This window comes from Triturus cristatus, chromosome 10, assembly GCF_964204655.1.
Source record: "Triturus cristatus chromosome 10, aTriCri1.1, whole genome shotgun sequence".
NCBI classification, from domain to species: domain Eukaryota; kingdom Metazoa; phylum Chordata; class Amphibia; order Caudata; family Salamandridae; genus Triturus; species Triturus cristatus.
In genome coordinates, this window is record NC_140593.1 from 124,219,975 (window position 1) to 124,244,020 (window position 24,046).

General features: G+C 46.9%; 1 protein-coding gene across 4 annotated transcripts in view; it reads right to left on the reverse strand.

Moving 5' to 3' along the window:
* Positions 1-18,305, reverse strand: part of TCAIM (T cell activation inhibitor, mitochondrial) — a 448,473-nt gene extending 430,168 nt beyond the window's left edge. The window contains exons 1-3 of one of the 4 annotated variants that reach the window (XM_085630591.1): positions 16,895-16,979; positions 14,400-14,489; positions 13,860-13,913 (exon numbers count right to left, since the gene is read on the reverse strand). The gene's annotated coding sequence lies outside the window, so the exon portion shown is untranslated. Of the gene's footprint in view, positions 1-10,359; positions 10,385-13,859; positions 13,914-14,399; positions 14,490-16,894; positions 16,994-18,202 lie in introns of those variants that run through there. The other 3 variants (XM_085630590.1, XM_085630589.1, XM_085630592.1) reach the window with 3 other exon arrangements.
* Positions 18,306-24,046: the final 5,741 nt, after the last annotated feature.

Below are 24,046 nucleotides of genomic sequence, written 5' to 3' on the forward strand. Positions count from 1 at the left end.
CTTCTAACACTGTGTAATGCACCAACAACTTAAGGCCATCACATGAAGTCAGGAGTCAAATAATCAGAAGACCTGCCAAAAAAGTCAGAAATGCCTACAGCCCTGTCTACAAAATGCTAGCTAGTTGAGGCTGGTCAGATGTCCAGATGTGAGCTGCTGCATTCAGTGTAATTACATTTCCCAGTCCATTATAATTGTTTTTGCATTTTCCATTTTTCCAGATTAAACCAACCCGTAGACCAACTGTGGTATTCTCTACAATTGTAATGACCTCCGATATTAGACTGTCCAGTTGGTTCCTAGGGTGTATTTGTGTAAATGAGGGTTCTAACCCAGTTGGCTGTTAAAGATTGCCTTGGCTGGCTGGGGGTCTCTGTTATGTGCAACTTATTAAAGAAGATATACTCATTTCATTGAGTCTCCGCTGTCTACTGTGTCATGAACATAACATTTGTCAACGAGAGATGAACCTAGCGATGTGCTGACAGCAAGGTGTTTCATGAACTGGATGATCATCTACACTCCATGTCAATCAGACCTCAACGCTACAGCCGAATAGAGCTACGATAACTTTTTATGTCAGCAAAAAGATTTCTGTGAAAATCCCAGGTTTTAAAGGTTTTCCTAGCGTTTTGGAGGTAATGTTGTCTTTATTCCTACTTTTGGGTCTGCGCGTGACTGGTCGGCATCCGTTGATTGTGAAGACGCATCATGTGACCTTGAGGAGTGCTTCGGTGGTCTCATAAGAAATGCAGTCAACAAAGAGCGCATATCTCAATGATGTGTCACGCGATGTGGTAGTGCGTATGCCAACTTGGTTGCTTGGAAGCAGTACGTCGTGAGGAAGCCTTTCGCATTATGCAGCGGGCGCGCAGGTGTGGTTGCCAATCAGTGGTGAGGAACCAAGATGCTTCAGAGATGTTCTGCGGCACGCTTCAGAGCATGCTCACCTCGTCACCTGGCACCTGTAGCAGGCAATTGTGATCCCTTTGTGTGACGTGGGGACATGCGCACCAATGTTGTTTGTTATCATCAAGACGTTTCAGAAACACTCTGCGGCACTCTTCAGCGCATGCTCACATCGTCACCTGGCAATTGAAGCAGGTTATTGTGATCCCTTTGCATAGCGTATGAACACGCGCCCCAACGGTGTTCACTGCGTGTTTGCTTTCATGACATGCCTCCAGGCGGAGTGACGGGATGCGTAATTTGGGCTATTTCCGGGCTACCTGGCTGCAGTAGAAAAAGCGCAGAGTCACTTTTCTGGGGGACTGCTGGCTCATGAGCTATTCTGTGGAGATAAGGTTTGCTTCTGTGGGTGACTGATTGATGACTATTCCTTAAAGTAAGGCCTGTACTATAAGACTCACTCAAGGGGTTTACCTGCCTTTTGTGCTACAAGACTCACCATTTCCTGCCTTTTGTGATGTGAGACTTACTCCCAAGGGTTCAATTAATTAGCAGAACACCTGTCACTTTTATTTTATTCATCACATAGGTTTGTTGCTGTTGCATGTGTGTGTTTATGATTTCTTGCAGGTATCAACTTTTCAGGCATTAGGTTGAATATCGGTGTTTGTGCCTACAACTTTTGGGGTTAGATGCTTCTATCTATAACTTCTTCATAGGTGTATTTTAAAGACAAGTAATTTTTAACATGCAAAATGTTACTGCTCCGCCGTTTTTAGGTCTCGCCTGAGCCAGCACATGCGCTGTCTCAGGCGAGGCATTTAGTATACGGGATTTCAAAGTGCTACCAGCGCTGGCCTAACGCTTGCGTTCACACGAGCGTGAACGTGCACAGCTGCCAGCTTTCAGTGCCCGAGGCGCCAACTGGAGCGTGATTGCATTGCTTTCACTTTTTGGCGGTGCTGCGCGCGCACCACTCACATGTTTGCCGGCAAGCCCGCGCGCACCTCTGCAATGACAGTTTAGCAAAATATTTTTCTTAATTTGCAGGTTTTTGGTGTGTTTTATTTCTTTAAACATACAATTACCAATCCTTTTTCCATACTTAAACATTTATTTGCATGTAACCAGGAAGTATTCTGGGAATATTACAAATTGCCTCAAAATGTTGAAATGTTGGTAGTATGTATGCAGTTTGTTATACCGGATGCTCTGTCAGTGAGAGGCAAGCTCAGCTGCATCACAGAAATTCCCTACAGCGTTGAACGTAATAGTGAAGGTTTTAGTAATAATGCCCCCTATATAAATGTTTGAACCACTTCTACATATGGTTTCAGATCTTGTCTTTAGTGGCTGACAATACTCTTTCACGGTTCACACTGTGGTACTGTAAACTGGCATCACAAAGGGTTTGTGTCCACTTGTCTAGCGAACAAAGTAAACATTAAACCACTATTTTTCTTGACCCTAGACAATATGTCCTGGGCGTTGGGTGATAGGAATTTCACACCCCAAGTATTATACACTTAGGATATAGCCTTCACATACTCCTCACAATAACGTATGTGATTATAATTTTACAACAATTAAAATAATTTTATGACAAAATAATTATGGTGGCTCAATATAATGATTAGAAATATTGCATGCGATGCAACAGGATTATATTCTCCTGGATCTGGAGGTTTCACCAAAAATGCTATTCTGTCGGTTTGTAATTTTTGCATGATGCTACTCATTATAAAATCTCATCTATTTTGATTCTACTTGATTTACCCTAATCCTTTCACATTGTCGACCATTGTTCTTGCCATTTCTTCCTTCGCTATCTCTAGAAAAATGTTGCATTTATTTACTTCTTATTTTTTATGTGCCCTCTTGTCTTATAAATGGCCTTATATTACTTTTGCGCTGTCATCTAAATTTTACGTTTTCACTCTAAATATTCTACTTTCATTCTTATTTCTTTATTTAGAAGCAAGGCTCATATTTATGAAGGCGATTCACAAATATGTTTTTTTTCCTAATTATCGGGTTCTTTCCATGATAACATGTCAGCTTGATTGTCTTTGATAGTGTCCTGCTTGGCATCTTCTGTTTTTCAACCTGAAACCGAAGAAAACTGATATGCTCTTTTTCTTGTCTGTATGAATATATTGCCACCAGTTTCTGTTTTATTGTTTCCAGCTCAACTGTGTTTTTTCAGTGTCTGCTCATACGGATGGTTTTGTCTTTAATTCATTTATGAATATATTTCTCTTTGGTTACTTCAGTTGAAAATGTTTTACCAAATCCCATTTTATTTGCTTTTTTGCCTCAGGACCCGTGTTTGCAGCAGCATGCTGTGTGGAAAGACGAATGTACAAAAATGAGCTTTACTGATATTCTTAGGGACTTTATCAGTATTTATATTGAAAAGGGGAGTTGCTTCAGAGTCATTAGGGTGACTGTGCCTATTTTCAGTGGCAGTCCAACACTGGTCCCATCATGTAACTGAAAAGAGGGGTCATTCAAAAGGTATTAATATGGGATTTACCTTCAAGAATGGTGGCGTGTTACACTGCACTCTCCTCGTGTTCGACGTGCACATATGAACTTCTTTGGTCCCTTAGCATATGTCAGATTAATTCAACGTGCATCTGTCTGATCCATGCAATGCAATTCATTGAGCCAATCTGGATTAATTATTGGGCTTCCTATCAAATCTATGCCGGGAGCAGCTACTAGAAGGGTCCTGACAAAGACCGCTTTGAATGCTCTTGAAACGTCAGTGATTTTCGTTTCCACTGACTTTACAAAATAGTAAAACTAAAAACAAGCATTGACAAAGCCAATAGATTTCGCCTAAGCGAGACTCAGTGACTTTCTCAATGTTTTTTTTAAAATGTTCCACAGCAGCCCGTGCTGCAACATGGCTCAAAATAAATAATAACAAAATGCTATGGCGTCCAGCATTGATGATGCCATAGCGCTTTGCTTTTATTTATTTTAAGCCATGTTGCACAACAGCCCGCGTTGCTGTACAACATCTTTAAACAAGCATTGGCATAGCCAATAGGTCTCCCCTTTGGGACCTTATAAGTGTTTAGTTATCCAGCACAGTATCCTTGGTGCAACAACATCAAGTGTTGCATGGCTAAACACTTATAAGGTCCCAAAGGCGAGACCTATTGGCTATGTCAATGCTTGTCTTCTTTACTTTCAGCCATGATGCTGTACAAGATGGCTAAACAACACATTGACAAAGCCAATAGCTCTTGCATAGGCAGGACCTTTTGGCTTTGGCAATGCTTTTTTACAATGAATATAAATATTGTGAATGGTTTCAAATAATGATCACTATGAATACCACTGAAATGAAGTGACAGCCAGATATCTGCACCAGTTGCTGTTGTCAGAAGTCCCAGAACCTAGTAGCTTTCAGAATACTTGCTCGTTAGGCACTGGGCGATGCATTCAATGAAGCCAGATGCAGAAAGATATAATTAACCTAGGATCAGAGACACTTTGAGCAACCAGAGTTTCTGAAGTCATAACTCAGCTGGTACAAAAGCCTAGAGGAATATTAACTCTGCTGCTGAGGTGAACATGTAACCTGACAGGCACAGGTTCAAATCCCATCTCAGCCTTTCTGGTTCAGAGAGCAGTACATTTCTTGTGAGTTGTAGTGCAGAGTGGCTCGGCACGCTGGAAAGAACAGTGTGTGTTAAATAATCACTGCTTTGTAGTTATTTATCTCTTATGAGGTGTGTTATAATGTTTCCTGACCCATAGCCGGCTGTGTATCCACCAGACTTCCCTAGAGAGGTGGCTGTGTACCTCAGTCCCACAGGCACTCAGTGGGATAACAGAAATGCTCTCTTAAAGAAGCAAATTCGTTTTTACTGTACCCAAAAGCTGCACATAACTGCCCTTTTTTCCTGAATAACTCAGACTGGCTAATCTATCAATGGACCTTGGAATAAACTGAGCCAGAACCTTATTGCTACACTTGAATACCTCAGAGCAAATGAAAATAAAAAGCTTTGTCTTCTTGGATCACTCACTGGGCTGACATTCGGATAAGGAGGAGGGAGGGCGGTGAGTTGGAGCTAATGAAGGTAGAAAAACAGCGCTATGACGTGACCAGCACAGGCTGCATTTTAGCGCTTCTATTATTATGGTGTGTCAGATGGGCCAGCGAGGACAGCAGGAGGGGTCAAGCACCGTGAGGAATAGCGAGAGAAGGACGGGAGAGGCTGCAAGATGACAGACAGCCAGAGAAGTGAAGGCGTGGACCGAAAAACGATGGACACTGGGAGGTGGGCAGGAGGGGCAAACAACACAAAGGAGGGCGGGAGGGGAAAGCAGCACGAGGGATGGCAGGAGAAGGGCAAGAGTGGGCAGCAAAATCACAGACAGCAGAAGGAGGGTCAGGAGGCGTCAACAATACCATGGAAAGGTGGAGGAGAGTGGTAGGTGGACAGGGCAGGAGGTAAAGCAAGACTACAGACAGTCAGAGGTGGGAAGGAGTGGACAGCAAAACGATAGACAGCGGGAGGATGGCGGGAGGATGGCAGGAGGGCCAAGCAACATGAGGACGGTGGGAGCAGGGTGGAGGAGTTGCAAAATTACAGACAGCTTGAGGAGGGCCAGGGCAAGCAACAACATGCAATGGGGAGAGGAACTGAAAACACAGGCACTCTTATGGAGTGCTACAACAAAAGCACAATAAGTACCTCTAAAAGCGAGTGGAAGGGCACTCAGCACTGAAAGAAAGCACTTGGTCCATGCTCTCTGAATGGACAAACACAGGAAGAGAAAGTGAAACCAGCACGCGCTGGCCAATTAGAATCAAGGATATGAAAGTGACGAAGAAGCCAACCATTAGCAAATAATGGGTGGGTTCTACACCCCCTTTAAGTTAATCATGAAAATGTCTTGCAAGCCTCAGTGCATGCGACATCTCAGGTGAGACCGAAAAAACCTTCCACCGCCTAGACGTGGAGGCCATATGCTGGAAATAAAAATGTTAATATTTGAATAAATAAATAATTGTAAAAACAACAGTTGATGGACAGAATGCAGAACAATGTCATACATTCACCCCAATACAGAGATCTGGGCCTAAATCCATCGTTTTTTTGCTCACCATGCCATTCCAGTTTGAACCCAGCCATATGCAAATCAGTCTTGACCCTGTGCCTCATGGGAACAGTCCAGCCCGAACTGCCAAGCCAGGTCCTCCCTGGACTGGAAACAAGCATCCTAGGACCAGCATTCCGTCCATCAATTGTTTCTTTTGCATATGTCGCTCTAAGTGGGAAGGGTATGCCCAGACGTGGGTCCCGTGCTCACTACTCCACTGGATTCAAGCTAGCCTGGCTGAAGAAGGGTGATGCCCTGAAACCGGTGCCAGGATGCTTGTTTCCGGTCCAGGGAGGACCTGGCTTGACAGTTTGGGCTGGACTGTTCCCACAAGGAACAGGGTGAAGACTGATTTGCATATGGCTGGATCCAAACTGGGGTGGTGTGGTGACCAAAAGAATGAAGGATTAAACCCAGATCTTTGTGACCGGGGTTGAATGTTTGCATTGTCCAGCATTCCGTCCATCAATTGTTTCTTTTGCATATGTTGCCCTAAGTGGGAAGAGTATGCCCAGACATGGGTCCCGTGCTCACTACACCACTAGATTCAAGCTAGCCTGGCTGAAGAAGGGTGATGCCCTGAAACCGGTCCCAGGATGCTTGTTTCCGGTCCAGGGAGGACCTGGCTTTGCAGTTCGGGCTGGACTGTTCCCACAGGGAACAGGGTCAAGACTGATTTGTATATGGCTGGGTCCAAACTGGGTTGGTGTGTTGAGCAAAAGAATGATGGATTAAACCCAGATCTTTGTGACTGGGGGTGAATATTTTCATTGTCCAGCATTCCGTCCATCAATTGTTTCTTTTGCATATGTCGCCCTAAGTGGGAAGGGTATGCCCAGACGTGGGTCCCGTGCTCACTACACCACTGGATTCAAGCTAGCCTAGCTGAAGAAGGGTGATGCCCTGAAACCGGTCCCAGGATGCTTGTTTCCGGTCCAGGGAGGACCTGGCTTGACAGTTCGGGCTGGACTGTTCCCACAAGGAACAGGGTCAAGACTGATTTGCATATGGCTGGGTCCAAACTGGGGTGGTGTGGTGAGCAAAAGAATGATGGATGTTAGATTTGGGGGTCTCTAGTGCGCAGAGGTAAGTACCTTTGACAAATAGGGACCCTTGCGTGTAGTCAGGGTAAGGGGGTACACTCCTAAAATAACCCCTGCTCACCCCCTTGGTAGCTTGGCATGAGCAGGCAGGCTTATCTCAGAGGCAGTGTGTAAAGCATTTGTGAACACATACAGTAACCAGCTGACAACACTACAGATGGACACCACACACGTTTTATATAAAAAAAAAGTATTCTTTATATAGACTTATCACAATACCACAAACAACAAAAATCCACAATACTGTACTTAAAATGGTAGAATTAGCTTAGTTCTCTTCAGATGTTAAAATGTGACACTTTGAGTTCGATGTAGCTTGAGATACGTAACGCAATACAATGAAAGTGTTGCAGGGAATGTGATGCGTCGGTTCCTAACACGCAAGAACGGTGATGCGTCGGGTCCCTACTGCTGCGTAAGGGATGCGTCGGTTCTTCTCTGCAAGGAGAGGTGGTGCGTTGGTTTCTTACTGCGCTTCTGTGGCGATGCGGCACGCAACGCCGTGATGCAATGCAGATCCAGTGCAAAGAAACAAAGATGGTGTCTTTTCTTGATGCGACATGATGCGTACTGCGACAGGCCCTGCGATACGCTTTTCGGTGATGCGGCGGCGTCTACTGCGACGTCGATCCTCTTCTCCGATGGTGCGGGATGCTCCGGCAATGATGCGAGCCGCGACAGGCCCTGCGACACGCTTCCCGGTGATGCGGCGGCGTCTGATGCGACGTCGATCCTCTTCTCCGGCGATGCGAGTTGCTTCGACAACGATGTGTGCCGCGACAGGCCCTGCGACACGCTTCCCAGTGATGCGGCGGCGTCTGCTGCGACATCGATCCTCTTCTCTGGCGATGCGAGGCACTTTCTCGTTGTGAGGCAACAGCGGCAGTGCGGCACCACGCTTCTTACTCGTGAGTCGCGCTTCCAGCTCCTTGCGACACGCAGTCCCTCAGAAAGCCTCGTAAAACAGCAGGCACTTCCAAAGAACTCTTGGGGAGCTGGTTGGTGAAGTCTGTTGTCCCTGAGACTTCAGCAGGAGGCAAGCTCTTTTCTCAAGCCCTTGGAGATCCTTCACAAGTTGAATAAAGCACACACAAAGTTCCTTTTCTCCTCTCTTTGGCAGTCAGGCAACCACTGAAGGCCAACCCCTCAAGCTTAGGGATAGTCTCTCCTCAGTGTCTCTGGTTCCGCTCCTCAGCAAAGGTTTCTTTTTGTTTCCCAAAGTGATCTAAAGTTCTGGGGTCTGGGTCCCCCTTTTTATACACAAGTTTCTCTTTGTTCTCTGAAGGCAGAGAAGCCTTTGCCTTGTCCAAACCAGTTCTGGTCAGTCCTGGAGCACTCTGTATACATGACTCCTTATTTCCTTTCACAGTGCAGGACAGAGACAACAGACGCACCACAGGAGGTGGAGTCAGCATTGTGGAGGGAAGGCACAGCCCTATTCAGGTCCCAGGTGCAACTCCTCCCACCCATCTACATGCAGATCTCTCTATTCAGCCCTGTGCTGACTCACCCTGTCTCCTGGAATCCCCCAGCCCCTGTCACTCAAACTCCACACAAGGAATACACAGCCTAGCAGAGGCAGGTTTGGATGGTTAGACAAGAAAATACCTACTTTCGAAAAGTGTTATTTTCAAACAGACAATGTTAAAACCAACTTCACTAAAAGATGTATTTTATCATTCTGAGTTCCGGCATACTAAACTCGAATTTCTACCATGTTCCCTGAGTCAGTCAGGATTATAAGATGTAATAATCAAACTGCCCATTCTGGCCTTTGGGGAACAGATAGCCTTGCAATAGTGAAAACCGAAAAAGGCTGTAATTCACTATTAGGACATGCCACACACACCAGGGCATGTCCTACCTTATACTTACAAGGCACCCTGCCCTTGGGCCTACCATAGGGGTGTGTGATATGAAGAAAAGGGAAGGTTTAGGGCCTGGCAAGTGGGTGCACTTGCCCAGTCAGCATGGCAGTACCAGACTGCACACAGGATCTGGAATGGCATACCTGAGACACACTTTTACAGGCCGCTTCTGTGGGTGGCACAACCAGTGCTGCAAGCCCACCAGCAGCATTTGGATTTACAAGCCTGGGCACACTCAGTGCACTGTACTAGGGTCTGACAGGTAAACCAAATCAGCCAATCATGGAGTCACTAATCCATACATCAATTTACAATAGGGAGAGCATATGCACGTTAGCACTGATCAGCAGTGGTAAAGTGCCCAGAGTCATAAAACAGCCAACAACTGGTCAGAAAAAATACAGGAGGAAGGCAAAAAGTTTAGGGATGACCCTGCAAAAAGGGCCAAGTCCAACAGTGGATTAAACCCAGATCTTTGTGACTGGGGGTGAATGTTTGCATTGTCCAGCATTCCGTCCATCAATTGTTTCTTTTGCATAAATAAATAATTGTGCCATATAATTTTAATCAGAGACTATGCATGCTTCCCTGCAGGCAGATTTCATAAGGACATGTATAGAAGCCCTTTTAGTATTAATACACATCACAGAAAAATATGAGTATTATTGTTGCAAAGAAAAGGAACTAGGGGGTTTGAATTAGCGCAACTTGGAAAAATAGCTTAAATGCACAAGGATGACTAACAAAAATTGTAACAAACAGAACGAAAATAGCAATGACCAAGTAAAGTATTCGCTTAACAGCCCTCGCACTGCAGTGCACTTGTTTTTTGGAGGATGTGCTGGTGATCAGGGAAAATACCATCATTCATCGCATAAGAGAGGAAATGGTTGAAGTGGGTTGACCCAGTACCCCATGCTATAGTGGGTAGAAGTAAAATGTGAATGACAGTTCAAAAGAGATAAGGATGATGAGGGCTGACTGACTCAAACCCATGTGTCCATATATGTATGTTTTTTAATTATAATTTTTTTCCTCATAGGAGGCTAGCAAGACAGCAAATTCGATCTCCAGACCTGACTTATAAAGGACCTTGAAAGCTACCTCAGCAGCAAAACATATTTTAGCTCTACTTCCCATTAAAGAAACAAATCAACAGTCTACCTTTTTCAGCATACTATTTTATTAAAACAGCACAAAAGGAAATGTGAAGGCCTATTCTGCAAAATCAGTAAGAATTATAACTTGGACACCTATCAGTTAAATTGAATGAAAAAGACAGATGATTTTTGCCTGTCGTAAAATTACCACCGCTCCAGCAAACAAGCATTGACAAATCTAATAGATCTCACCTTCATAATTCGAGTGTTGAGCTGTTAGACTTGCCAATGTTTGTCTGTAAAGCTTTGTTTAAAAAAGTAAAAGAAAAAAGGATTATAGAATACTGGAGAAAAAGCAAACACAAATCTTATTATATCTCAAAACTGTACATTTAACTCATTTGTTTTCCATTTTTATAAATGGCATGCTTTATTTATTAAATACTTTTTACTCAGGAAACTAAACAGGATTTAAAAAGAATAAGGAAGGGTCTGAAAGTAAAACTGAAACGCTTCCTGAGGCTTCATTTACTTTCTAAGAGATTCCTCTGCACTTGCCCAAGAAGCATATTTATGGGCCAATCTTCCAGTGCTTTGAAAGCATTTCTGTGCCAAAACTTTGGGTTTGTGGAATACAAGAGACAAAAAAACGTAAAGTCTTCTTTCCAGCCATATCGCAGAATAAATCTTGCTGTTTCGGTGCTTTTATAGACATGCTCAGAGTGAGTGCAACACAGCGCATGCTGTGGTATTTGAGGGGTGAAGCAGCACAAGAGGGAGAAAGCTAGCAAACACATGTACTCTGATGGAGTGCTGAATGCAAAAGAAACAAGCATTGGCAAAGTAAATAGATCTTGCCTATACAAGAGATATTATTGGCAATGTGTTTTTGTCATGTTTTACACCAGTGTGGCTGCTGTTCAGCATGGCTAAAAGTTAGTGGCATGGAGTGTCCTAGAGTGAAGGGGGGGGGGGGGGGTAAAGTGTTGTAGACTGGATTTGTTGGAGTAGAGTGTCGTAGAGTGGAGTGGGGGGAGTACAGTGTTGTAGAGTTGAGTAGAGTTCAGTGACAGAGAGTGTCAGACTGCAGTGGCGTAGAGCAGAGTGGCGTGGAATGGGGTGGAATAAGGTGGAGTGGGGTGAGGTATTGGGGTGGATTGGACTCGAGTAGATTGGGGTGGATTGGATTGGGGTAGAGTGGGTTGGATTCAGTTGGGTGAATTGGAGTGGGTGGACTACATGGGGTGGATTGGAGTGGGTGGATTGAAATGGGGTGCAGTGGATTGGATTGGGGTGGATTCGATAGAAATGGGGTGCGGTGGATTAGATTGGTTTGGGGTGAATTAGAGTGGAGGGGGTTGGACTGGAGTGGAGGGGGTGGATTGGAGTGGGGTTGATTGGAGTGGGGAGGCTGGATGGATTGGAGTAGAGTGGGGTGGATTGGATTGGACTGCAGTGGAGCGGGGTAGATTGGCGTGGGGTGGACTGGATGAAGTGGATTAGACTGGGGTGAGGTGGATTAGACTGGGGTGAGGTGGATTGGACTGGAGTGAGGTGGGTTGGATTTGGGTGGGATGGCATGGAATGGGGTGAAATGGAGTGGAGTGGGTGAATTGGAGTGGAGAAGGGTGAATTGGAGTGAGTGGGCTGAACTGGTGTGGAGTGGGTGAAATGGAGTGGATTAGATTAGAGTGAGGAGGATTGAAAGGGGGGTTGGGATGGGGTGGATTGGAGTAGGGTGTATTTGGCTGGATTGGATTGCTGTGGGGTGGACTGGATTGGTGTGGGTGGAGGGGATTAGATTGACGTGAGGTGGATTGGGTTGGAGTAGATTGGAGTGAGGTGGATTGGATTGGGGTGAGTTGGACTGGATTGAGATGAGCTGGATTGGATTGGGGTGAATTGGACTAGATTGGAGTGGGGGTATTGTTTTGAATTGGAGTGGGGCAGAACAGAGTGGAGCAGATTGTTTTGGATTGGAGTGGGAAAGTTTGTAGTGGGGCAGATTGTTTTGGATTTGTGTGGGGCAGATTGTTTTAAATTAGAGTGGGGTGTATTGTGGTGGACTGGATTTGAGTGGGGTGGATTGGATTGGGGAGGGAATGTGATGGATTGGATTAGGGCGATTATGGCGAGGTGGATTGGACTAGAGTAGCGTAGATTAGATTGGGGTGGATTAGATTGGTGTGGGTGAATTGGAGTGGGGTGAACTGTGGTGGATTGGAGTGGGGTGAACTGTGGTGGATTGGGGTGGAGTGAACTGGAGTGGGGCAGATTAGAGTGGGGTGGATGATTGGATTGGGGCAGATACAGTAGTGTAGCAAAGGGGTGTGGGGGCGGTCCGCCCAGGGTGGCCCGCTCTTACCTGCGGCCATCACGAGGTAGCAAACGCAGGAATCGGCATCACACACCCATCGCTCCCCTCACTCTTACATGCGGCTGCTGCGGGATGGCAAATGCAGGGACCGCCACGGGCGGCCAAAGGTCTAGCTACGCCGCTGGGTGGATAGCTTTGGATTGGAGTGGGGCAGATTGTTTTGGATTAGAGTTCGGAAGATTGGAGTGGGATGGATTGGAGTGGGGCCGAATGTTTTGGATTGGAGTGGGGTGATTGTTTTGGACCGGAACGAGGAGGATTAGAGTGTGGCAACTTGGAGTGTAGGGGCTTAGAGTGGGGCAGACTGGAGTGGGACAGACTGGAGTGAGACTGATTGTTTTGGATTGGAGTGGGGCAGATTTGAGTGAGGCAGATTGGAGCGGGCAGATTGTTTTGGATTGAGTGAGACAGATTGTTTTGGATTTAGTGGGGCAGGCTGTTTTGTATTGGAATGGGACAAACTGGAATGGAGCAGATTGTTTTGGATTGGAGTGGGACAGATTGATTGGAGTGGAGGAGACCGTTTTGGATTGAAGTGGGGCACATTCTTTTAGATTGGAGTGAGTCAGATTGTTTTGGATTGGAGTGGGTCAGATTGTTTTGGATTGGAGTGGGGAAGATTGTTTTGGATTGGAGTGGGGCAGACTGCTTTTGAGTGGGGCAGATTGTTTTCGATTGGAGTGGGGCAGATCATTTTTTATTGGAGTGGGGCAGATTGTTTTCGATTGGAGTGGGGCAGATCATTTTTTATTGGAGTGGGGCAAATTGGAGTGAGGCAGATTGGTGTGGGGTGAGGTGGAGTGGGGTGGATTTGAGTGGGGTGGATTGGTGTGTACTGCACAATCATGTGTTAAAGCATAATTTCAGAAATTACACATAAGAAAGAAACAATGCAATAAAATTATCTTCATCTTTTGAGAACAGCGCCAACAAGCCACAAAAAAAATAAAAATAAACGTGAGTGCAAAGAGGGAAAGAAGACTTGGCAGAATAAAAGAAAGTTAACTGTAGAAAATGAAACTTTGAAATTTTGTTTGTCCTGCTGGGCACGTTTTCATCAGTCACATGCCTTCTGTTTGCAGGGCACTGGAAGTTAAAAAGAACAACATAGTACCTCAATCACGCTGGGAGCAGCGGCCAGGCACTAATTAAGTTTGAGTCAATCAGTGCTTGGTCCCTGCGCTACAGAAAGGAACAGAAATGGTGTTAGGCCTTAAATGACAAATTACAAGGCTGTTAAGAAGAGGGCCATGCATGCCAACAAATGGGTAAGCAATGGGTGGGCTCCAAGCCCCTTTTGGATACATGAGTGTCTTGCAAGCCGGACGCATGAGTTAGAGCATGCTCGTGCAGGCTTAACACTAAAAAGTAGTACCTTAAATTAAAGTGGAAGTACATAAATCAGCCACTCAAAAGGATCCTAAAGAGGCTATATTACAGGGGGGAGAAAACCAGAATAAGAGGAATGCAGAAATTGAATAAGAAGCAAGCAACTGAAAGTAACAATAAAGCCACCCAATGGAAGGGATATATGCCCACTGTAAGCTCACAATAGATCTTTCGAAATCAGACAGCGAATGTCTGGCTAGGCCCAACCTAAAAAGGAGCAAACTGATAAATACACCAGGTATCACAGAGAGGTATGGTAATAACTTACACAAATAAGCAACATGTAAATTCCTTTGAAAGTAATGATATCATACTGCTTCAATATGATGTGAGGAATGGAATAATGCCCACAGTGAATACTCTCAATTTCCATACCTAATATCATCTCTTCTAGGGACTTGCATTACAGTCACAGATCACCCCTCAGTCCCTTTCAATCTACATTTCTTCTGTTAGCCTATTCGTCCAATAAGCAACCAACCCAATCTTTTTTTCTTATGACGTTTCTTTATGACAATCAACTGACCTTTCAATGGACTTGTCTTTCAAATGTTGAATCAATCTGTTTGGAGATAGTGCGGATTACCAGGTGACACTGTACAATCTGGTCCAAGAACTGTCCGAAAAACACAATGTATATTAATGTCACAAACAACTGTGATTTGCTCAATAACAGTCTGCTGACTTTCCCTGTAATGTTAGTAAATCATATGCTACTCCGTTACACATTGACTATTTTAGCACATCTCTCCTTCATCTTGGTGACAGATTAGTTAAAAATATTTATGTATATTTCCTACAACATATAAGCAGTCAGAGGCAGGTCAGAAACAATTTTGTTGCCTTTGAGAAATCAAATAGTGTAAAATAACGGCACACCTCCTACTAGTCGGTAACTGGTCTCCTTTTATAGGTTTATGGTAAGTGTGTCTCTCTGTTATAATCATAGAACCAATGCTGTAGGAAACATTGAGCTTGAGGAGAGGAGACTGAAAACAGTAATGGTAATGGGAAGTGTCCCAAACTACATGTGGTAGTTATTACCAGATGAAAAATCCAATTGGCTGCACTCTGGGACTTGTGTCTTCCATTTTTTTCCATCATAACAAGTCGGGGCTCCCAAGTTCCTGTCAGCGGAGTATTTTTTTAGTAATAAGTCAGCATTGTCTGGGGTATCACAAGTGAAATTACGCTCTATGCAGATATGTGGCCGACCGACAGTTCCTTAACCCTAATGACCTTTAAGAGTTAGGAGAGGCCGTCACACATGCCGAAAATACAAATTATATTATTAGCAACACAAGTTAGCTAAGAATTGCTAAGTAAATACACTAGTTACTAGAATTATACCCAAATGACAGCATTGTGTTTCATGGTGTTTCTTTCAGAGTGATTTGAACCTTCTGAACACGCAAAAAATACACACAAAAAGAGGCGAGCGACAGGACACAGCTAGATCCCCAAAGGGTCCAGGCCTGCATAATGCCTGGTCAAAGCACCCAATCACTGGAAAACTTGTTTGACACGTGCATTGGGTAAAAGGGTCAAACAAGGAAAACACCTTCTAGAGGTGAGTGGTTGAGGAGATAATATGAAGTCAGACAAATGCAGCATAAAGGAACTGTGGCAGACAAATGCAGCACAGAAGTACAATTAAACTGACTGATGTCCATGTTTCTTTGCCTTTGATGTCTCACTGAGGACCTCACTCCTTTCCCTGTGCCTGGATTGCGACTCCTACAAGTCTCGCTGGATGCTCTGGCCTCTGGTTTCCTCTCAGAATCTAATGAGGTAAACAAATACATTTCTACCTCGTACTTCAAACTATTGACTCCCATGTTTTATTATGTGGGTAATTTAGTCTGAACGTTTTAGTTTATTATTTAAAGTTCTAAAACGAGTTATGACTACTAAGAATTTCTGCAGTTTTAGGTTTTCCTATCCAAATGAGCTATGCAAATCTTCAATATTAAAGTCATATTTACAATCACTTTGCACGTTAGTGGTTTTTTTTTTCTTCTTTGACCTATCGTAAGTACAAAGTGTGATAACCTAGGACCTATGCCTGCTGACCCGCTGTTTTGCTTTATTCCTGCATGTAAAGATCAAATGCACTTAGTCGGAAAGATGTCCTTAAAATCAATTCGCCCTAAATACAAAAAAAAAAAAATCACCAAAACATTTGAATATCTTCAGTGCAATGGAATACATTCAGCTCCTCTTTACATAAAAGTACATGTTCCGGTTATTCACAAACGCAGCCAATTAGTGGCTAATATAAAACAAATATATATTCGCGCATAATCTGTATGAAACGGTCAGTTCTGGTTTGTTCTTGCACGTCAATCCACGGAGAATGCATACATCACACATAATACGTTTAGCATCCCCAGTATATTACTCCAATAATCGATGACTTAAAAAAATGTCAGAACGAACAATGGCGCATCGCGGACAAATGTACATTGCTTTTGTTCCCTAGGCCGTCTGTTCTCTCCAATGTGTCATTTGAGCACACTGTTGCTGTTGGTGCAGCTGTAGCAGTACACTGGCTCATAAATGTGGGATGAGCCGAATGGGCCACTCTGATTGGATGTTGCTCTGAGGCGAGGGCACGGGCGAAGCTATTCACAATGTCAAGTAACAATCAAGTCCCACCCTGTTGCAAGTCTGGCTCGCACAGCACAGTGTTAATTATCAACAAGAACTCGTAAGTGCTTCTGACAGCAAGGAAAACACATTCTAGGCCAAGTGTCAGTAGGGCAGCGTGCTGAATCATTTCCTTGTCCCATGAGCTAAGTGTATAATTCATGCACGAGTATAGTGTGCATGTATATTTTGACAGATATTTCTGGCTTTCCTTTAGAGAAATCCTACGCAGTTTATTTACTACACTGCAAAACAAATTAATTTTTATGCACGCAAACTAGTTATATGCAATTACTTAAAGTGTGTTTTGGAACATTTGCCATCCACTCAACTTAAAAGGGCCCGGGACCTTGCCTGTGCTGCACAACTAACCTTGTTCTCTGCAGCCCTCAGTCCCTGCGCAGCTCACACTGTCCTCAGCTGCGGCTGTTGTTGATCCGTGGCACTGATAGGCACCAACAGAAGCACTGAGCAGAGACATAGAAAAGGGACTAAATAGATAGCTCCATGGAAACAAGAGGAGATCGTTAAACTGTCGTCTTCAGAAATAAAAAGAGGACAAAAGAAAAAACCCAAGTCGGCAGCCATTTTGGTTTAGGATGGTCCCGTCTCAAAAAGTATCCCGTAAAAGGTGTTTTGCAGCCGTCTTGGAATAGGAGAGTTTCTTTTCATTATCGGAAACACGGGCTCCTTTACACAAGCCTATTTAGTTGTACATTGCATTACTTAAATAAGTATTATAACGGGGGGAGAAGGGAACAACTGAACCGATGTAGCAAACTAGCACATTTATAGTAATGTTTATGTGGATTTTACTGAAGGCAAAACCTAGAATACGATGAATTCATGCTCCTGTTTGCCCCGTATTTCAGCCTGCGAATTTCAGCAGATTGGCCTGAGCGTGGCTGAGAGTTGTGGTTCGAAGAACCCTGCTGAGGGAAAATTGAGATGTTCCTAGCCTTGGTGTCAGAAAGGCTAGATTTTATTAAAGAAAACACAAGGAGATGATGGACGGAGCACTGTAACTTTTCAGACACCCACCCCCCCCCCCCCCCCCCCCGTCACAGATCTGGGCTGAATCCATCATCATTTTTTAGCTCACTTCGCCAGTTCAGACCCAGCTATATACAAATCAGCCTTGACCCTGTGCCTCGTGGAAACAGTCCAGCCCAAACTGCCAAGTGTACAGTCGTAGGACAGTCTAGTGGTCCGAGGGGCGGAGTAGAGGGGTGGAGAGGAAAGGGAGGAGCTAGATGGGACGGGGCAGTCAGGGAAAAGTGAAAGACGAGTGAAGACGTGTAGAATAAAGATCCTGTACCCAGATCACGGTGTCTGTCGTTATTTGGCCCGATAGACACGACAGCTGGCGACGAGGGTGGGATGCATGTGATGCTCCCCTGAACCCTGAAAAGACCGTGGTCTGCACCCTGGCCGAGGCGCAAGAGGAGACGCCTGAAAGCGGCCCGTCCGGAGCGCGACCGGAACCTGCGCGGGATCAAAGGCCCTGAGAGAGCGGGACGAAAGTGAGAGCCCAGCCTCGAGCCTGACCCCTGCTGCGTGTGTCAGAGAGCAGCGCTGACCGGAGTGAAGAAAATCCGCCGTACGAAGGTGAGCCCAGCGTGAAGCCAGAGCCTCGCGTGTGTGCAAGAAAAGGGAGCGACAGCAACTGCGCGTGCTCACCTATAATGAGGAAGGCCCAGGGAGCGAGGGAGTGAAGCTGCCAGTAGCGCGATCTGCAGGGGAAGGAATCCGAGGGATGATTCAGCCTCGTGACAAGCACCGCGTGTAGAACCAGCCCGGCGGCCATCTTTAAACCAGGCGGCCACCATAGGACAGTGCCCTGAAAACAGGTTGGCGGCCATCTTGGAGTCAGGCGCCAAACAAACCCAAGCAAAGGCAATAATAAAAAAAAAAGAAGCACGAGCCAAAGCAAGCGAGCAAGAAGAGAAGCATAAGCACCAGCAAGCTATAGAGACCCCACAAACTCGTACCACGCAAGATGTCGAACCAAGGGTCGCCTGCACGCCAAGAGGTGAAGTCCGTCGTGATGGGACTGTCTCACCTGCGTCCTCCAGAACCTCTAGCGCTGGTGGTCGGGAGCAGCATGGGCCCCCGCTGGGAGGAGTGGATTGAAGACTTTGAAGACTACATCAAAGGCTCCAAAGTAACTGGCGATGAAGACCAAATAATCGCGCTTCGCAACTTAGCGGGAAAAGACATCAGCAAAATGATCAAGGAACTCCCGGCTGCGGATGCAGGGACATACGCCAAGGTACGGGAGGCCCTAGACAAGAAATTCCTGCATAAGAAAAATGTGGACTACGAAAGGTATGTGTTCCAGCGGGCGCGCCAAGAAAAAGATGAGAGGATGAATACCTACATAACACGACTGCGCAGACTGGCGCAACATTGCAATTTTGAAGCGTTCTCGACGGATGATGCCATACGACTGCGCGTCATTGATGGCTGCCTGTCCGAGACCCTTCGGAGGAAGCTATTGAAGAAAAGTCACACCCTCGACGAGATCGAAGAAATGACGAGGGTGCATGATCAAGCCGAGGAGCAGGCCAAGACCATCGAAGCAGGGCGTACAGAACGCAGAGAACAGATATGCCAGGTGCGAACCAGCCGGCCCCGCCGAGGGTCCGAGAGCACAGACGTCACACCCGGCCGCCATCGCGCCGCCGCCTTTCGGGGCATCGACGGCCAGACTCAGGGAGGAGAAGCAAGCGCCATGACCACGTGCGAAAGACACCAGCACGAAGATGCTATAGATGCGGGTATGATTTCCCACACACCGGAGCATGTCCAGCCATGGGACAGCAATGTCGCAAGTGTGGCCGAAGCAACCACTTTGAGGCCATGTGCGGAGAGTATCGCCGCGAGAAGGAAATGGATAGACCCGAGTCGTCGCGAGGCGACTCCCACCGGCACCACGCCTGAGCGGTGCATGACCGCCCAAGGTCGTCGTCAAGGTCTTCACAGTCCAGCGGGGAGTCGCGGACATCGCGATGGTCGAGGAAGTCGCCATCGCGGGATTCCAGATCGACATCCGAGGAACGAGACTACTCGGTGGAGTATGCAAACATGATCGCTGACCCAGATCAGCTCAAGAAATATCCCCGACTGGACATCAGCGTCGGTGAACACAACACAAAGTTCGTAATGGACAGTGGGGCGTCACTAAACTACCTCTCAGTGACTGAATACAATAAGATGAATCCCAGTCCTCGACTGAGCCCCGCGCACGTCCGTGTCTACACCTGGATGTCCAGGAAGCCACTCCCGTGCCTCGGGAAGTTCTCAACCACACTACGACACAAAACAACATCTGTCCCTGCCGTGAAACACGTCATAGAAGGACCGGAGGCCGACTGCCTTCTTAGTCTGCCGACGGCCGAACGTCTCCGGCTAGTGGAAGTCCTATACCGCGTCAGCAATGACAGTGACATTGTCCACAAGTTCCCGAAGCTGTTCATGGGACTGGGGAAAATGAACAGAAACCAGATACGTCTCCACATCAATGAACAGGTCCGGCCAGTCGCCCAGCACCCCCGGAAGGTGCCATTCCATCTTCAGCAAGCCGTGGAGGATGAACTGCAGGATCTCTTGCAAGCTGACATCATTGAACGTACGGAGGGTCCCACGCCATGGGTGTCGCCCGTAGTGATCGTCCCAAAGAAAGGGACTCCGGGGAAGGTACGGCTGTGTGTGGACATGCGGATGCCCAATACCGCTATCGAAAGAGAGCGTCACCCAGGCCCACACTTAAGTGACATGATAGCCGCGCTGAATGGTGCTCGAGTATTCTCCAAGCTAGACCTCAATAAAGGGTACCACCAGTTGGAACTCCATGACAGCTCTCGGTATATTACAACCTTTGCGACGCACCTGGGGTTATACAGGTACAAGAGGTTGAATTTTGGAATTTCCTCGGCCGCTGAAATATTCCAAGAAGCGATACGGCAAACCATTCACCATATCCCCAACACACTGAACTACAGTGACGACATCCTAGTGTATGGGGCAAATGTCCAAGACCATGACACAGCCTTAGATCGAGTCTGTCACGCCCTCCTAGAGGCGAACCTAACACTCAACAAAGAGAAATGTGAACTGCATCAATCGAAGCTGAAATTCTTCGGGCACATCTTTTCAGGGGCTGGGATGAAGCCTGACCCGGACAAAGTGAGCACGCTAAACGACACCAAAAGCCCGCGGGACGTCAGCGATGTGAGATCCTTCCTGGGCATGGCGAGCTACTGCTCAAGGTACATCAAAGACTATGCCACACTAAGTCACCCACTCCGAACCCTGACCAAACAAGGGCAGAAATTCGAATGGACCTCTGAGTGCGAGCAAGCCTTCCAAGAGATTAAACAAGCGGTCGGAGCAGCCGAGAGCCTAGCCTATTTCAACCCTAGCCGCAAGACAGAAACCACAGTAGATGCTAGCCCGGTCGCTCTAGGTGCCATCCTAGCCCAATACGACGATGACACTGATCAACGCCACATAGTGGCCCACGCCAGCCGGAGTCTCTCCGACACAGAAAAAGCGTACTCACAACCTGAGAAGGAAAGCCTCGCGGTCGTATGGGCCTGTGAACACTTCCACGTGTTCATATATGGGAAGCATTTCACCTTAGTGACGGACCACCAAGCGTTAGTCACCATCTTTGGCAATCCACGCTCCAAAATGCCGCCTCGCATCGAACGATGGGGACTTCGGTTGCAGGAGTACACATACACCATTGTACACAAGCCGGGTAAGTCAGCCAACCCTGCTGACTACATGTCGCGACACCCGGAGCCATCCCAATCCTCCAGACCGTCAGTTGCTGAGGAATATGTTCACTTTGTGGTGGACCAGGGGCGGCCACCGGCTGTCCCCCTGGATGTCATCCAACAAGCCACCTCGCAAGATGAGACACTACAGAGAGTGATTCGCAAGGTTCAAGCACACCGATGGCGGCACGAAGATACCCAGGAAGGGAGTGATCCGGTGACGAGTCAAGAACTGCAGGCGTTCAGGAATGTGAGCGAGGAGCTGTCTGTCACCTCAGAGGGTCTGCTACTGCGGGACCACCGCATTGTCATTCCCAGTCTACTGCGCCAAGGAGTCATCAACTTGTCGCATGAAAGTCACCGAGGGGTAGTTGCGACCAAGAGAGCCCTTCGTGAACGTGTCTGGTTCCCCTCTCTCGACAGGATGGTGGAACTCACCCTGAAAGACTGTCCGCAGTGCCAGGTGGTGGGGCAGGGAGACCCTCCGGCCCCACTCCAGATGACGCCACTACCGTCGGGTGTGTGGCGCGAGCTAGCCATGGACTTCTATGGCCCCATTCAATCGGGCAAGTATGTTCTAGTGGTGATTGATGAATACTCGCGTTTCCCCATTGCTCAGTTTGTGTCGTCTACCAGCGCAGCCGCGACCATTCCAGTGCTGGATGAAGTCTTTGCAGCCTGGGGTGTGCCTACAGAACTGAAAACGGACAATGGCCCACCTTTCAACAGTCAGGAGTTTGGGGAGTTCATGAGACTCATGGATATTCGACACCGGCGGATAACACCGTTATGGCCACAAGCCAACGGCACAGTCGAGAGGTTCATGGCCACCCTCAAGAAAATGTTCCAACAGGCCACGTTGCACAAAAGAGATCTGCAAACAGCCCTCAATGACGTACTCCGGTCATACCGGACGACGCCCCATGCCACCACGGGCAAGTGTCCTGCGACACTCATGTTAGGACGTCCTGCTCGGACAAGGATACCCACCTGGGAAGGGGCTCTTCGACCAGTATCACCCAACCGCATACATCAGGAAGTAAGGGTCGCAGACAGAGCCCGCAAAGACAGCATGAAAGCGTATGCTGACGGCAGGAGACGTGCACGGTCACTCTCACTTCGGAAAGGGGACTGTGTGATAGTCAAGCAGGAGCAGAGCAGAAAGACTGACAGCAGGTTCAGGGCAGGACCCCTGACCGTCATCCGACAAAAGGGCACCATGCTGACCGCAGAATCAGACAACAGGCGCATCACTCGCAATGTGTCGCACTTTCACAAATGTAGTCCTGCCCTACAGGAAGCCTTTGGGTCCCAGGCAGTGACACCGAGAACTGAGCAGACTGAGGAACGAGCCGAGGGTGCCACAAGCCTGGAAAGGGGAGAACGGGGCACCCCCAGAGGTGAGGCAGAAAGTCGGTCTCTCAGACCACGACAAACAATTCAACGGCCCAAAGGTTAATTGAAGAGATGTAACACAGTGTTTCTTTATTCTGTTAACAAAGGGGGAGATGTACAGTCGTAGGACAGTCGTAGGACAGTCTAGTGGTCCGAGGGGCGGAGTAGAGGGGTGGAGAGGAAAGGGAGGAGCTAGATGGGACGGGGCAGTCAGGGAAAAGTGAAAGACGAGTGAAGACGTGTAGAATAAAGATCCTGTACCCAGATCACGGTGTCTGTCGTTATTTGGCCCGATAGACACGACACCAAGCATCCTGGGGCCGGTTTCTGGGTAACTCCCTTAATCAGTCAGGCTAGCTTAAATCCAGTGGCAAATTGAGCAAGGGGTAGGGTGACTAGACGTCCCGGTTTTCCCTGGACAGTCCCAGTTTTTGGAGATGTGTCCTGGTGTCCCGTCACTTTTCTCCAAATTGAATAAATGTCCAGTTTTTAGCTCTCGCCTAGCAGCGTGCATGCGGTACATGAAAAGACCTTTAGCCATTGCTTCAGCTTTGCTGCCAAAAACGTGCACACATTCCATTCCTTTGAATGGGAACGCGTGCACGTTTGGCGATTTCCTTTCGGGAGCGAGCTTTGAAACCATCTGTTAGTAATTAACAGATGGTTCCTGCTCACTCACGTAAGGGAAACAGGAGCAGGACCCCTCCTCTCTCCCTGCTGCCAGCTCGAGGCGCGCGGTGCATACCGAGATCTGCATAAGATCACACTGTTGCTTGTTGTTTGAAGTCAGCACCAGCGAGGCTTCAAGGGAGGACCCTGAAATGTATTTGTGGCCGTTATCCGTCAGATCTTTGCACGCCAGAGTGCCCGTCCCTGTTCAGGGTAAGATGTAAGAAACATTACATTGCACCAAAAATAGAGCCGTCAGGGCTAATGGGGCCGCAGGATTTATGGGGTCTTTAACAACATCAGTCCTAGTTTTGTTTCGTGTCCGAAGGCTTCTCGAAAGATGGGGGATGTTGAGGCGCAGGTAGAGCAGACCGAGATCTGCATAAGATCACACTGTTGCTTGTTATTATTTCATACACTCAGAAAGCGCGCTAGCTGCAGTAATGGGATACTGTAGGAAAAAAGGTAACAACAAACATAAGTAAATCACTGAATGTAGAAACAAAACTTAAAATGAAATAAAAAGTAAAAACATACAAATCATTAATAGGCGATTCAGTATGAAAACTTGTTAGAAAAAGACTGCAAATCCAGGTGGGTGAGCCACTGAAAGCTCGGGCGAGGATCATGCTTGAATCCCAGCTCAGATCGACGTTGTGTTGGAATATAGGTCTTT